A 14,045-nucleotide genomic window follows, 5' to 3' on the forward strand; every position below is an offset into this window, starting at 1 on the left:
CATCAATAGAAATGTGGAATGAAATGAAAAGTGAAATAAGAAACATGATAAGAAGATGGGAATGAGTGGCAGTAGATGTGGATCAAACAATCCAACCTATAAAGAGGTTTGTGGTCCCCTTCCTGCTTTATGTGAGGCAAGCCTTTTTATTCTTTGCAGCTATGGAGTGATGGAAGGTACTACAGAGGGAACTATCAAATTGCATTTGGGAGATCACAAACTGTGAGTGAGTTGGAAGGATATGATGGTAACATGAAAGGAAGGGGGAATGGAGCTACCCAATTTAGAGCAGTATTATTTATCTACACAATTAAGAATAATTTATAAAACACAGGACTGAAAATACCAATCAAACTGAAAAGTGTTTTTCTTAACAGTGAATGTTACATCTCAGATGAACCTCAGTGCCAGTATATGGGAGGGGGGATTACAAGAATTTGTTGAAGGCAATGAGAACAGTTATGGCAGTTGCTATGCCATAAATTCAGAGGTACAATAGATTCCTAATGGAGTTTTGAATTGAAACCAATTGAGCAGAGTAAGTCAAAATACAAAAACTAACAAAAATGAACCTAATTTTGGCAAATAAATTTAAAGAGGAGGGCAGGTTAATGCTGAATGAGATCTTAAACAAATATGGGCAGAATAGAACAAATTGGTTAAAATATAGAGGCCTGCTAGCAATCTTAGAGAAATATGAATGTTTGATAATCAAAAGAAAAATGGAGATACCTAAAGTGGTAAAAATGTTGAATGAGGTGTGAACAGAGCAGGTAGAGGAAGGGAAACTGGTAAGCAGATTATATAAAGCACTAAGAAATAGAAGTAAAGGAAAATGTGCTAGAAACATTTAGTTTCTGTGGCCGAAACGTTTCACACGTTTCAGCCACAGAACATGGACCGAAACACAAAAGGAGGGGGTGTATCCATATTCATCAAAGATACCTACACCTCCAGGTTAGTGGCACAGCATGATACCTCTGAGATCATCCATATGCAACTAACATCGGGCAAATCTGCAATGCAAATTGTGGCCTGCTACAGATCACCCTCCATGACTCAGGACCACCACTCCGCCTTTCTGGAGACAGTGGAAAACATGAAGGTCCTACCGAACACCCTGATATTGGGTCATTTCAATTACCCTACCATTCACTGGGAAAACTACTCGAGTACAAATTCCCAGGCCCAGTGCTTCCTGGAATTCATCAACTCAAACACCCTGGATCAGCTGGTAAACTTCCCTACCAGAGGTGAAAACATATTGGGCCTGGTCATCACCAACATGGGTGACAAGTGTTCCACACTGGAGGTCATCTCGTCACTGGTTAGATCAGACCATAAACTAATCACTCTGGATGTCCACACCCTACCACCACCCCCAACTAAGGAAACCACAGTAAAAAAACTTTTCTAAAGCAAACTTCACCTTTATTAAGACAGAAGTGGTAAGTTTCACAGCCCCCACGCTAAAAGATAACGCTGCCCAAGATGCAGAAACCTTTACAAATGCACTCTATGAGCACCTACAAGGATGCATGGATCATGCCATCCCTAGCAAAACCAAGACTCACTCCTCTAAGAGAAGGAAACCAGTTTGGTGGACACCTGCGATAAACAGGCTATACAATAGAAGGAGGAAACTAGTTCAGAAAAAAAGCAAATCCCAAGAAGGAAAGACATCCCTGTTCAGTATCAGTAAGAAACGAAGGTCCCTCATGAAATCATCCAGGGCTAACTTCGAAGGAAAAATAGCCAAGGATTTAAAAGATAACCACAAAGCCTTCTTTAGCTATGTTAAGAATCTAAGTGGCAACTCGCAGATATGCACTGAACTAGTGCAAAATAGCACAAAATATAAGGAACCTACTGATATTGCCAACATCCTGGCAGATAGATTCAGTGCAAACTTCACCCCCCTCTCACCTCCAAAAGGGCCCACAACAATACCGGAAAAATGTAGTGTCCCAAAAATCACAGATGCACAGGTGAAAATAGCCCTTTCAAAAGCCAAAAACACAGCGACAATGGGACCAGATGGTGTCCCAGGCTGCATCTTGCACGAACTACAGAACAAATTAACCCCTCACCTAAACACGCTGTTCATCCTCAGCCTCTCCACAGGCTATGTGCCCATAGAATGGCACACAACAATGGTTATTCTTCTCCACAAAGGAGGGGCCACAACTGACCCTGGTAACTATCGCCCCCATAAACCTGACTAGCCTGGTCTGCAAGGCTATGGAGCGCATCATCATGGAATTCATTAACAAAGACATTGGGAACCTTCAAACACTTGACCCAACCCAGTTTGGCTTTGTTAAGGGCAGATCATGCCTACTAAACCTGGTGGACTTCTTTGGGACAGTCACCAAGGCCATAGACAGGGAAAGGAGGTTCACACAGCGTACCTTGACCTTGCCAAGGCTTTCAACACCATTCCCCACTCAGGTATTACAGAAAAACTCACCAGCCTGAAAAGAAACCCCTACGTCACGAGATGGGTTGCCAACTGGCTTATAGACAGAACTCACATGGTAAGAATAGCAGGCTCCAGGTCCGACTCTAAACCAGTCACAAGTGGTGCCCTGCAAGGCTCGGTCCTGGGACCCCTACTGTTCAGCATATACTTCTCAGCAGTACAGGCAAACACAGGAGGACTATGGCTAACCAAGTTCATTGATGACTGCAAACTGGGAGCCATAACTGACTCTCTGGCTGACATGGACATCCTCCAAAAGGGCCTTACTGAGACGGACACCTGGTGTCAAAGTCGTGGCCTCAAGCTAAATGCCAAAAAATGCATAGTCATCCCGTTTGGGAAAAACAAAACACCCACGAATTACCACATAGGTGGCAGCCCCCTTAATACAGAAGAGGTAATAAGAGATCTGGGGACCCAGGTAGATAGTAATCTCTCCTTTGACAATCAAATTGCCAAAGTAGTTAGGAAATCCTTCTGTGTGGCCCATCTAATTACTAAAGGGTTCGCATCTAGAAATAAAGAGGTTATAGTGCCCCTCTACTCGTCACTCATTCGACCCATCAGAGAGTACAATGTCCCATTTGGGATGGACCTCACAAGACACTTCCAACAGCTGGAAAGACCACAAAAGTACCTCACCAAGAGGATTACTGGCCTCAAACATATGTCCTATGCAGCTCGACTGAAAAAACTCTGGCTGTACTCAGTGGTATATCACTTACTCAGAGGTGATCTCTGCCTGACTTACAAAGCCATGTCCAACTCAGAATTGATGGACATGCTCCACCTAAAGAAATCCAAGTCACTATGAGCCACGCGCTCTAGTGAGCTAAACCTCGCTGAAAAAATAAATAGAATATGTTGGAGGGATGGATTCTTGTCACAGAGACTCCCCATGCTTTGGAACAAAATTACAAATTACATCAGGCAAAGCCCCTCACTAACACTCTTCAAGAGAAACCTTGATGAGTGGATGGGTAACAGAAAATACACCCCTGGGATCACTTCATTGGCTCTGCTTGACAGAGGATCAGTTAATTAATCAATAGGATGGCGAAAGCCAACACACTCTGGCTAGGCTTATAAATGCCCTCAGGCAGATAGCCTAGTACCTACCTATGAACCTAAAAGTGATAACAACCTGAGAAAAAGTTTGTCGCTTCTAAGGAAAGGTGGGAACAAATGGGTATGATGCAAGAAAGGTTACCAAAAGCAAGGAAATTTCATATTTTTCACTGGAAGTGCTTACATAAATATTTTTACACACCACATAGGCTTAAGAAAATGTTCTCCTTGTTAGAGGAAAGTGTTGGCGATGTAATGAAGGGAGAACAGGAACATGAGGCCATATTTTCTGGAGTTATGGAAAGCTAAGGAACTCACATGCAGATTTACATGTAACTGTAGAGAAAATTCTAGGGGGAAACTATACACTACACATTAAGCAGATTACCTGCTCAATCATATTGGAGGGTCCCACTCAGCAAAATGCAGACAAGAGTTAGTGATATTACTTTGGTTAGTTTCAAAGAAAGCAATTACAAGGAAGTGGAAATTATCACAGGAACCAAAATTCTTAGAAATTATTGGGATAAAAAAAGATCTGAAAATGCAGGCATTAAACCTTATTAAAGATAGCAGCAGTAAATATGACAGAAGAAAATGGTTGCTGCAGGAGGAAACAATAAAAGAGATAGAGCAAGATATTGAGCAGAGCCAGCAAGGGAATATCTAAAGAACACTGAGCTGGTCTTGCACTTATTTACATGAGTGAGTAGTTTTAAAGTGTAACATGCTGAAATGTAGCTTTTGGTTTTTGGACTGAGTCCCTAAAAAAATGGAATACTGTTTACATAAAGACTTGTTTATAGAATATACTAAAATCTGGTTGCCAGAGAAACAGTATGGATGAATGATGTATGGTGGGATTAAATGGTTGTAATGAAAGAGGCGGCCATGGTGGTGCAGCGGTTAGCGTTGCCGCCTCACAGCAAGAGGTTCTCCGGTTTGATCCTTGGCTGGGGTGCCTTCTGTGTGGAGTCTGCATGTCCTCCCTGTGCTCGCATGGGTTTCCTCCAGGTGCTCCGGTTTCCTCCCACATCCCAAAGACATGCTGTAGGTGGATTGGACACACTAAATTGGCCCTAGGTGTGAGTGTGTGCCTTCTGTGGAAGGTTGGGCACCAGGCTGGCAATTTGGCACTGTAAAACTCTACTGCCAATCATGAGCAGACGGTGATCTGCTGTGGCGACCCCTAACCGGGAAAAAGCCAGAAGAAGAATGACGGTGTTAAGAAAAGTTGCAAAAAACAGTAATATGTGTTTTCTGAGCAATAAAAAATCTGAAATTAATGTTTCCCTTTTTTCAAGCTGAAATCATTGCAAATCTGGGTATATTAAACAGGGGGTGTTGAATGCAGAGCTCTCTGCATGGTAGATGAGATGGGGTTTGTTCCCCAAAAGAAAACCTTTGTTGGTTTTATGTCATCACCATTTCATTTTGGATGGCACTGTTTCTCAGCGAACTTTCTGTCAGTCGAGTAGCTTAGATGTCCTTTGATATGGATTGCATTAAAGTGCAGCACACCATACATCAGACCTGAGAGAATGCCTTGAGCAGGTTGGAGATGTGATACCTCATCATTATGTGCACACAATGCATGCAGCTGTGACTTCTGTCTCATAGCAGCAGCTGTGGTAATGCTTATTGCTCAACTCCTTAGCATGGGAAGCAGGAACAAAGCCAAAAATAATGGGGTGGCAAAAGCCCAAATTAGGGACATATTTTAAATATTCCTCTTATATATGTTGCTAGAATAACAAGCTTTGCATTCGCATGCATCATCTGAAGGATATGAAATCCAAAACTTAAATGCCTGTCATTAGCTAGTGAAATCCTAAACAATTTGCCAGAAAACACAAATTTTATGAGGAACAAACCAAAAATATGAGACAAAATTAGGCACATTCTGCAAATTTAGGGCCATTTGGGAGATATGAGTACAGTGAATAATGTTCCTCATTTAACAGAAACAGCTTCGCAGTTGTTGGACCACAGCGGTTCTCAGCTGTAATATTACAACATTACAAGAGTATGTTTTCTACTGTATCATGACATGTACCTGTGAATACAGATGAGCCAGTGTTATTCATCGTTTAGAACTGTATGTTGTCTGAGGTTCGTATCGTGATGCTGACATGCATGCAAGATAGTGAAGTAAGAGACCTCAGGCACTGTGGGCTGCAGCAAACTCTGACACTATGGCACAAATCTCTCATATGTATCATTGTGTTGCAAGGGAAATGAACTGTGGCAGACCTGCATGGCTGTGCTTCAGAGCCGACTGAAGAGGCAACATTAACACATTTAATACTATGTTCAGTTCTATCAGCCTCACTCTTCTGTATGCAAGAGATAATATCAGAGGATGTGAGAAGGCAGAAAACAACTTAGGCGTAGCTTCCTCTTTGAGCTTGCTTAGCTTTACTTTCCATTCTGCAGCAAAATGTCATGACAGCTTAAACAGAAGTGAAAAAAGGGCACGGCAGGGATGCAATAATTGTGCCATAATGAAGCTGCACAATAACATACTTCTAGATGTCACAAACAAAGTTTATGTTTCACGTTATGCTATGAGGCATAGCTCTCAAACACTTATGTTCAGAATCAGCGTCAAACTAAAAAATAAAGATACTTTTAAATACTGGGACTACTGACTTAAAATGTTACTAGAATAGGAAAAGGTGCAATAACATGTATTTTCTGAAGGAACATACATCTGTTACTTTATTATTGTTTTGATTGTAGCCTACCACCTGTTCTCAAAAATCACCAAATTTTAAGAGGGATAGAGTGCCATTCTAGGCCAGAATCACAGATGTCCCTGAACATCAGAGGCACTTAGGAGGCAGGGAGCCAGAGAAGATGCTGACCTCAGTGAAGGAAGCATAGCAATGGTTAACTGATTGCTAGTACCAAGTTTAATGGGAAAATAACTTCAGAAAATGTAGAATCTGGGTTCATGACAGTCTGCTAACAGCCCTGTCACCTGCAGACAATTCACCAAATTAAAAAAGTTGTTGAAACTGCTGGCAAGTTTAAAGCATTTTTACAGTAGTGTGTAGAAGGCCCTCAGCAACCCAGTATGGGAGCCTGCACCTACACCTACACCCCTATGACTTGGTAATACCAGCTCTGAGGGTGGCCAACTTTGAGGGTAAAGGAATTACTCCTAAGGCTGTGTGACTTTTGACTGTATATAAACAGTGCCACGGTTGGTCAGACTGGATTTTGGCTATTTGCTGTCAAAGAGGTAAGAAAGAGTCAGTGAAAATATTGTCTCTGACTTGAATTGAAGCCTTAGAATGCACTTCCCTGTGGGATCTTTTACATCCACCAACCCAAACAGATGGGATCTCAGTTTAATGTCTCATCCAAAGGATGACACATTCAAGAGTGCAGCACTCCCTGTATGCTGCACTACAGTGTCAGCAATTGATTCGCCTGGTTTGGAAATGGTACTCATAGCCTTCTGCATCAAATGTGAGTGTACTCCCTGTTGCATCATTGACAATGCTTTACATTAGTTTTGTCCTCCAAGAAGTAAATGCCAAACAGGAATGGTCCAAGGACTGAATCTTGGGGTACACCACTAGTGACAAGTATTTTTTTGAGGAGGCAGAGCTGTCTATCCTAACTTCCTGTGTTCTATTTGTTGGCCAATTTTCCATCCATTGAGATATAAAGGGATTAACATTTAGTTGAGAAAATTTAACAACAATACCTGATTGTGGGATGGTGTTGGACACCTTTACAATTTCTAGATATGTAGAGTTTACCAAATTTTCTCTATTCTACTGCTTCAGTAATCTTCTCAAAGAAGTTGTCCATGTTAGGCAGGCATGATATGCCCTTGAGAAAACCAAACTGGCCTGGGTCATGAGTTTATAGGTTACATATGCCCTTATTTATTAATTTCAGAATGATCCTCTCCGTAGCTCCTTGCAGATAATGCTGGTCAGGTGTCTGGGTCTGTAATTACCTACGTCCATTGATGTAGGGGGATGACTATTGAGTGTCCTTTATTCAACTGGAACAAGGCATGTTTAGAAACTGATATTGAATAGCCTTAGTAGGGAGTTTGGCAGGTCCTGTTTCAGGCTGGAGTAGGCAGCCTGATATGTTATCTAGACCCACAGAAGCAGTGTTCTTGGCTTTGGAAAATTCTTTGAGGACTTGCTCTTGGGAGATTGGGGGGGTGTATATGCAGGTATGTTTTCTGGGAATATTTGCTAGTAGACTGGCTATGTCCTCAGAGTCTGAGTATGTGATATAATTTACTATTATCTCTGGGCAGTGCTGGGCATTGTTTGTGAACTTTCATATATAGTTAAAAAAGGCTTTATGGTATTGTGTGTGATAGATATAGCATGGTGTTGAGTATTACTGACAATCTGTTTGCAATTTCTAGTGGCTTTATGTGAGAGCTTTGCTCCAATAACATTAAATAATTACATCTTTCACACACTGTGTCAGTTTGTTTAAGTACATATTTGTCATTAAACATAAGAGAATTGCTATATTGTTTTAGGATGCCCATTCCAACCAAGCTGGCTATAGACAGTTAGAAAGTGCATATCCGTTAACTGCACACTTTCTGAATAGACCCACTGATGTTTCAATGGCTATTTCTTTTGCCACCGTCAATCCTTTATCACTTCCCTTTCTAAGGAGACCGCACAGTTTTGTTTTCAGCTAATCAGGCATCAGAAGTTTTAGTACTGGGCATGCATCTATGTTACACTCTGGGCCTAATTTTCAAGAAGTTCCTTGAATTCTTTCTCTGCGTCATCACTGCTTATTTCCTGTGTCCCCGTTCAAACCCATGTATATGCTTGTCTTAACTTCCCATGGTGGCACTCTGCTTTCCGGCTTCTGTTAAATCACAAAGATGAAGTACTGATTTTGTTTTTCTGCATGATCTATAAACATTTGACCATCATCGCCACCCTGTCTAGTAACAGACCAGCTACTGCATTCAAGTCACAGCTGACCAGAAGACGCTGTCTATAAGGCCCAGGAATGGTTACTAACGACTTTAATTAATACACCAAAAGGGTTCCTTAGTGCTAATACCTCAAGCAACATTTTACCTTCTAATACAATGTTGTCAGTGGACAGAATGAAACAATGGTACAACAATGACAAAAGATTTGCTGCTTTGACAAACTTCAAAAGGCACAGATCTAATATAAAATTGTTGATACCACCTGCTTCTTGTTGCAGTGGGATGGACTCCATCTGTGACCTATGTAACCATGGACTGATTTGCAGCCTGGAAGTTAGTAGCCATCATGGGATCGTTCACCCTGGAGGTGGGAGAGTCAGCTCAGTCCTGTGAGAGATCCTCACAGATTTGGTGTTGTAATAGTGCAGCAAAGGGCCATGACACATGCACAAAACAAGCAGCACACACAACAACTAACCTTGTGTGCACATTGTTCAGAAGTATGTATGCTTGGGGGCCTGGGATTGTGAACATTCTGCTTCTCAGAGCTGCCAAATGGGTAATGAACTTTGCAGCATCAGTACTGAAAAACTTTGGCGAATGCCTGGATGATGGCCTTCCATATCTGGCTCTCACCTAGTGGGAATGGATGGGGCAGATTTTCAGTGGCGTACTGTTGGCTGGGGAGAGAAATATGCAGAGAGAAAAAAAATAAACTCCTCAACATCATCGATTAATCATGTTGTATTACTGTAGTTGTGTGACTCATGAAGGTTGTAGTTTACAGTCAGAAGAGTAATGAATTAGTTAGGCTTATCTATTAAAATAATGTTTCATAGTTGGTGACCTTCCAAGTTAAGGATTTGCATTGTGGGATGCCTTTTTGAATCCCAGTGTATATACTTAATCCTCATACTTAACCATTTATCTTGCTTTTTCTAGTTTACCAGGCTAATCACCATTCACTTTACAGTCTTGTGAACCAAATTTAATACCTAATATGCTTGTGTCCTTATTCCTAAAATATATTCCTTCTAGCCTTATTTCCCCATAGCCTTTATGTTTTCTTTATTTAATTTTAAACCTATATTGATTTATTAACTCCTCTTGCAGCACTATAATTTCTTCAGCCATATTTTATTATTTATAATTAAGACAGTGTAATCTGTGTAAGGAAACATGACTGGAATGCTAACTCTATCCTCTACGTCTCAGACACACACACACACACACACACACACACACACACACACACACACACACACACACACACACACACACACCTTCTCCTATTTTTTCTTTAACTAGAATCATTACGCCATTCATCAATAAAACAGTGACCCACTAAGAAGACATGCCTGCTTCAAACCAAGCCCCATCCTTAATTCTGCTTCAAAGTAGGCATTAATTAACAGAAGCACTGTAGTCCTTCTACACATATTTTTCTAATATGTAGTACATTTCTTTTCAATCCACACTTCTGGACAAACTCTATAATTTCTCATAACACACTATTGAATGTTTTTTTAATATCACAGTAAATTGCTTTCCTTGTTATCTCCTTTCATTGTAATGACTACCACTTCACTTATCAACAATTATATAGCATTATTTTCTTTTACGCCATACATTTTCTTGTGTAATATTTTCTTTCATCACAGGAAAATGATTTAACTGACTGTAAAATAGTTATTTTTGACAGAATAGCCTCCAATTCTCTAATACCATCATATCCCATTCTATACTAATATGATAACAGCTTTCAAGCTGTGAACTCCCAATGACCCTTTGCTATACCATTCATTCTGCACTTTTACAAAATGACTTTTTATTTCTAAAATACAAATATTCATACAATTTTCCATCTGTTTCAGACATCGAATATGTTTTTAGTTTCTTTAATGCTACATCTAATTGAATTAATTAATTTATTTTATATATTAACTCCCTTTCCTCACCTGAAGCTTCCACTGACTTATTTCAATACTTTAAGAGTATTATATTTAACCCTTTTAGAAAAAAATCCTTTTTTGTTTATTTTAAAGTGCTTATAACATTCATATCCTATGTCATTCAAAATCCTGCTTTTAGTTTCCCTAATGCTACAAATAAATGGTTAATTAAATTTATCCATCAACTCCCTTGCATCATCTGCTGGAGTCTGAAGCTTCCATTGACTTATCCCTCTATCTGTTGGCTCAGCATGCTGCTTTTGAATGTAACTGTGTGCTACGCTTATAATGTCCCCTTATACTGTAATACACCTCCCTGTTTAGCTTTTAAACTATCATTATTGTTTTTTTTTTAATTTTCATACTCCAAAATATGCTTCTGCTTGTCCCCCTTTAAATCTCATCTCCACAAAATAACTTTCACTTTCTTAGCATTTCTTCTTCAGATTGCTGCCTGCATTTCTTGCCTTTCCTGAAGAGCTACACATCTCATGGTATTCATTGCATAAACTAAATTCTGATACTCCTTTATTTTTTCCACTACAAATGCTTTCTACATTGCTTATATACTTTTCTAAATGTCATTTTCCAGACATGCTACTACTAACACCATTTACAATATTGCCTTAAATTTAAATCTTCTCTCCAAGTTTCATCTGTTTCTTGCAGAAAATGCCCCTGCTCAAATTTCTTTGACTTGATTTTGCATCCTGCACTTTATTCTAGCAATTTTTATAAGCTACTGCATCTAATTTTACTGTATTCTGTTAATATTGCTGAATGCTTTTTATTTAGTTGCTTTACAACTTAATTCAACTGCATTTACTGTTGTAGGCTACACACTCAAGTGTGCTAGCCTTTTTGTGCTTTGAAAGGGAATTTATTACTGCATTTATTGTATTTTTGATTGTAAAAACCAAAAAAAAAAAAAAAAAATTCTATATACTTCCTCATTTCCCAACTTTTTCTCTAACTAGAATAGTCCAAATCTCAGATTTACTGATTTCAGGAATGTATTTTGGGTTTCTGAGTTGTCCAGACCTTGCTGATATAGAGGGAAGTCTTTCTGTTTATTAATGGGAGTGGTAAGCTCTGAGCGACCTATCTATTGCTAGAGGAGTGCCAGCTCAAGAATTGTATCTTATTGTCCATTTTGGGCTGCATTCTATCCCTTTTAACTTTCTGCCTTAAAAACCTGTGTTTGCATGGGTTTGCGCTTGTTTTACCTCAGCGGATCCTGTTCTAGGTGTGCTGCAGAGTTCTACAGCAACAGAAAGGAGGAAGAGAGACTTCGCTTGATTATAAGTACCTCTGTTTGCTTTCTTTGACTTGAATTTGCTTGCCGCACTTTATTATAGCTGTTTTTATAAGCTACTGCATCTAATTTTACTGTATTCTGTTAATATTGTTGACTGCACTTTACTCATTTTACAACTTAATTCAACTTCATTTACTGTTGTAGGCTACACACTCAAGTGTGCTAGCCTTTTTGTGATTTAAAAGTAAATTTACTACTGCATTTACTGTATTTTTGATTGTAAAAAACAACCCCCCCAAAAAAAATTATATATGCTTCCTCATTTCCTGCCTTTTTCTCTAACTAGAATAGTCCGGATTTCAGATTTGCTGATTTCAGGACTGTATTTTGGGTTTCTGAGTTGTCCAGACCTTGCTGAGATAGAGGGAAGTCTTTCTGCTTATCAATGGGAGTGGTAAGCTCTGAGAGACCTATGTATCGCTAGAGGAGTGGTTTCCAGCTCAGGAATTGTATCTTATTGACCATTTTGGGCTGCTTTCTATCCTTTTTAATTTTCTGCTTTAAAAACCCATGTTTTTGAATGGCTTTGCACTTGTTTTACCTCAGAGGATCCTGTTCTGGGCATCCTTTAGAGTTTTACAGCAGCAGAAAGGAGGAAGAGAGACTTTGCTTGATTATAAGTACCTCGGTTTGTTTTCTTTGAGTTGATTTTGCTTGCAGCACTTTTCCTAACTGTTTTTATAAGCTACTGCATCTAATTTTACTGTATTCTGTTAATATTGCTGAATGCTCTTTATTTAGTTGCTTTACAACTTAATTCAACTGCATTTACTGTTGTAGGCTACACACTCAAGTGCGCTAGCCTTTTTGTGCTTTGAAAGAGAATTTACTACTGCATTTACTGTATTTTTGATTGTAAAAAGTAAAAACCAAAAAAAAAAAAAACCCAAAAAAATCTATCTGCTTGCTTATTTCCTGCTTTTTTATCTAATTAGAATAGTCTGGATCACAGATTTGCTGATTTCAGGACTGTATTTTGGGTTTCTGAGTTGTCCAGACCTTGCCGAGATAGAGGGAAGTCTTTCTGCTTGTCAGTGGGAGTGGTAAGCTCTGAGCAACTTATCAATCCCTAGAGGATTGGTTTCCAGCTCAGGAATTGTATCTTATTGGCTGTTTTGGGCTGCTTTCTATCCCTTTTAACTTTCTGCCTTAAAACCCTGTGTTTATGTAGGTTTGCATGACATGCAGCACCACTAAGCTAGCTAAACCATTACCGGTGCCTTAAAGCCTGCTCTTCAAATTTTCCCTTAGATCTTGCTAGTTTAATTTATGTGTACTCTAATTAGACTTTTAAATCCAGCACTTGCGCAGAACCCCTTGCAGCCTTTACTATAAGCATACACACTGCTATTAGCTCTAAAAATGTTCCAAAAAGGAACTAAAACAACTACAGTACTTAAATGGAAGCATAATCAGCTTCAGTACTTAAACAACTGAGCACCTATCTAGGCATGTCTAAAGGTTAGTTCTCTATGCTTTCTCCTGTTAACCTGGTGAACCTGGGCATCCTGAGGCAATATAGCAATTGCCTCATGTACGCAGACAACCCTCTCCTCCTACCTCCAAACACATCGACTTGTGAAAGATGCACTTACATAGCCAAACTAGAGACCATGCTCTCTCCAACCAAGACTGGGTTAGCCAGTCAAGAGGAGAAGGTTAACACATGCATCACACCACATGGAGCATACAGCCATCTGGATCACACACCACCACAACTCTCACTTAGTAACACAAAACACACACCCATTTTCGTGGAGGCTCTCAATAAAAATCTGCCCAAATGACAAAGATCTCCAAGGCAGAAACGCAAGCAACCATCTCACCCAAACATAATCCATGTATCACATAGCTCACATAAACTGTGCCACACAACCTAAGCCCCGAAGGCAAAACATTTTACCCAACACACTAGTCATAGGTGACTCAATAGTAAGACACACTGACATCTCATTCTCTAGGTTGAATAAGGAGAACATTGCGATCAGCTGCCTGTCGGGTGCCAGGATTTGCACATAATGTACGCACTTAGGTCTCTCCACAACAGGTACAAATATGACTCCGTCATTGTCCATGTTGGTGTGAATAACCTAAGACGTACCTCCCTGGACTACATGAAAAGAGACAAGGAAGAGCTCTCGGATCTTGTAGCCCAGGCAGGTATGACGCTAGCCCTGAGTAGTGTCCTACCATCACCCAGAATGATACCGTAGTACAAGCAGAAAATTATTGACTTCAACAATTGGCTAAGTTTCTAGTGTCATTCAAAGGGGATCCAGTATC

This window comes from Protopterus annectens, chromosome 13.part0 (genome assembly GCF_019279795.1).
Source record: "Protopterus annectens isolate FY-2018-M chromosome 13.part0, PAN1.0, whole genome shotgun sequence".
NCBI lineage: Eukaryota > Metazoa > Chordata > Ceratodontiformes > Protopteridae > Protopterus > Protopterus annectens.